Raw genomic sequence first — 3676 nt, 5'->3', positions numbered from 1 at the left:
ATAACAAAAAGCCTACACTCACATGGAAACTGAATTCTTGAATTTCAATGAAAATGAAGGAACAACGTACCCAAATTTGTGGGACACATTGAAAGCAGTGCTAAGAGAAAAACTCATAGCATTAAGTGCCTTTATAAAGAAATTGGAAACATCCCACATAAGCAACTTAACAACATATCTTGAAGCCCTAGAAAAAAAGAAGCAGAAACACACAAAAGAGGAGGAGATGTTTGGAAATAATCAAACTCAGGGTTGAAAACAATAAATGAGAAACAACAAGAACAATTCAAAGAATAAACAAAACCAGGAGCTAGTTCTTTGTGAAAATCAACAAGATAGACAAACCGTTAGTGAAACTAAGTAAAAGAAAAACACTATCCAAATCAACAAAATCAGAAATGAAAAAGGAAACATTACAACAGACACAGAAGAAATACACACAATCACGAGATGCTACTTTAAAGGAATATGTGCCTCAAAATTTGGAAAGCTAAGGGAAATAGAAAATTTTTTGACCAATTCTACTTGCCAAAATTGAATCAAGAACAGATAAACAAACTAAATAGTTCCATCTCCCCTACAGAAATAGAAGCAATCATTGATAGTCTCAAAAAAAAAAAAAAAAAAAAAGCCCAGGGCCAGATAGTTTCAGCGCAGAATTCTACCAGACCTTCAAAGAAGAGCTAGTACTGATACTGTTCAAGCTACTCCAAAAGATAGGAATGGATAGAACATTATCAAACTCCTCCTATGAGGCCACATTCACCTTGATACCTACACTTCACAAAGACCCAACAAAAGAAAGAGAATTTCAGACCAATTTCTCTTATGAACATTGATGCAAAAATACTTAATAAAATACTCACAAAATGAATACAAGAACATCAAAGATATCATTTACCATAACCAGGTAGACTTAATTCCAGGCATGCAGGGATGGTTTAATATATGGAAATTAACCAATGTAATACACCATATAAACAAACTGAAAGATAAAAACCACATGATCATCTCCTTAGATGCAGAGAAAGCATTTGACAAAACGGAACATCCATTCATGTTTAAAGATTTGGGATATCAGAGATAAAAGCACATACCTCAACATAATAAAGGGTATATACAGCAAGCCAGTAGCCTAAATAAAATTAATTGGAGAGATACTCAAGAAATATCCTCTACTATCTGAGACTAGGCAAGGCTGCTTGCTCTCTCCATATCTCTTCAATATAGTACTTGAATTTTTAGCCAGAGCAATAAGACAACAAAAGGAGATCAAGGGGATAAAAATCAGAAAGGAGGAAGTCAGATTATCCCTATTTGCAGATGATATGACAGTCTTCATAAGTGACCCCCAAAATTCCACCAGAGAACTCTTACAGGTGATAAACACCTTCAGCAAATTGGCTGGATACAAAATTAACCCAAAAAAAATGTCAGTAGCCTTATTATATACAAAGGATAAATGTACAGAGGAAGAAATTAGGAAAGCTATACCTTTCATGATAGCCACAAGAATATAAAATATCTAGGAGTAACTCTAACCAAGCAAGTAAAGGACTTCTTTGAAAAAAACTTCAAATCTCTAAAGAAAGAGATTGAAGATGACATCAGAAGATGGAGGGATCTACCTTGTTTGTGGATCAGGAGAATTAACATAATAAAAATGGCCATCTTACCAAAAGCAATTTACAAATTCAATGTAATCCCTATCAAAATTACTACACAAATTTATAAAGATATTTTAAGTTCAATTCTCAACTTCATATGGAAAGGCAAAAAACCCAGAATAGAAAACAATCCTACACAATAAAAGATCCTCCAGAGGAATCTCTATAACTGATCTCAAGGTATATTATAGAGCAACAGTAATTAAAACAGCATGGTACTGGCACAGCAATAGGCTGGTGGATCAATGGAATCAAATTGAAGACCCAGAGATAAGTCCACACACATTTGGTCACTTGATTTTTGGCAAAGAAGCCAAATCTATTCAATGGAAAAAGGATAACATTTTCAACAAATGTTGCTGGTCTAACTGGATGTCTACATGTAAAAAAAAAAAATGCAATTAGACCCATATTTATCACCACACACAAAACTCAAGTCCAAATGGATTAAGGACTTCAACACAAAACCAGAAACACTAAATTGGTTAGAAGAAAAAGTGAGGAAGAGCCTAGAACACATTGGCACAGGAGTCAACTTCCTGAACAGAATACCAACAACAAAGGCATTAACATCAACAATTAATAAATGGGACCTCATGAGGCTCAGAAGCTTCTGTAGGGCAGAAGACACTGTCAACAGAACAAAGTGACAGCCCACAGACTGGGAAAAGATCTTCACCAACTCTACATCTGACAAAGGTCTAATATTCAAAATATATAAAGAACTCAAGAAATTAAACTTACCAAACCCAATAACCCAGTTGAGAAATGGGTCTCAGAACTAAACAGAATTCTCAACAGAGGAATAAAGAATGGCTGAAAAGGACATAAAGAAATGCTCAACGTCATTTGTCATCAGAGAAATGCAAATCAAAATGACTCTGAGATTCCATCTTACACCCATCAGAATGGCTAAGAACAAAACTCAAGTGACAGCATATGCTGGTGAGGGGGGAACACTCTTTCATTGCTGGTGGAAATGCAAACTTGTACAACCACTTTGGAAATCTATCTGGTGCTATCTCTGAAAACTGGGAATAGGGCTTCCTCAAGACCTAGCTACTCCTCTTCTTGGCATATACCCAGATGATGCTCCACCACACAACAAGAACATATGCTTAATCATGTTCATAGTGGTCTTATTCAAAATAGCCAGAACCTGGAAACAACCTAAATGTCCCTCAGTCAAAAATGGATAAAGAAACTGTGGTGCATTTACACTATGGAATACTACTCAGCTATTAAAAACAAGGAAATCCAGAAATTGGATAGAATGGACAAATGGATAGAACTAGAAATGATCATACTGGATGAGTTAACCCAGAAGCAGAAAGACTCACATGGTATATATTCACTTATAATTGAACACTAACCCAAGAGGCATGTCCCATGAAAGTCTTCACTTACCAGGAGATTGGGATAGATGTGAGGACATCCTACCAGGACTCTAGGTAAGAGAAATATAGGAAATTGGGGAAATAGAAGGACCCAGAGGGTCCTAGAAGCCTACAAGAAGAACATCATCATGGGCAGATCTGGGCCCAGAGGTTCTGCTCAAACTACTGCAACAACTAAGGACAATACATGCAGTAAACATTGAACCCCTACTCAGATATAGCCAATGGACAGGACAATCTCCACAGTTGAGTGGAGAGAGGGGACTGACTCTGACACAAACTCTGTGGCTCCATATTTGACAATTCTCACTTTGTGGGGAGGCCTGGTGGCATTAAAAGAAAGGATAAACAGGCTACCTAGATGAGACTTGATAGCCTATGATCATATAGTGGAGGAGAAGGTTACCTTCAGTCACAGACATTAGATAGGGTAATAGTGTGAAAGTGGGAGGGAGAGAGGAATGGGAGGATACAAGGGATGGGTAACAATTGAGATGTAATCTGAATAAATTAATTAAATACATTTTAAAAAATTTTTCAAATACTCAAATTCAGTATATGATATTCTTGGGGCACCATCTGGGCTCTAATCATTTTACATAGCCTTGCTTT

Source organism: Acomys russatus, chromosome 22 (genome assembly GCF_903995435.1).
Source record: "Acomys russatus chromosome 22, mAcoRus1.1, whole genome shotgun sequence".
Taxonomy (NCBI): Eukaryota; Metazoa; Chordata; class Mammalia; order Rodentia; family Muridae; genus Acomys; species Acomys russatus.
The sequence above is the reverse complement of the archived record's forward strand: the minus strand, read 5'-3'. Positions refer to the sequence as shown.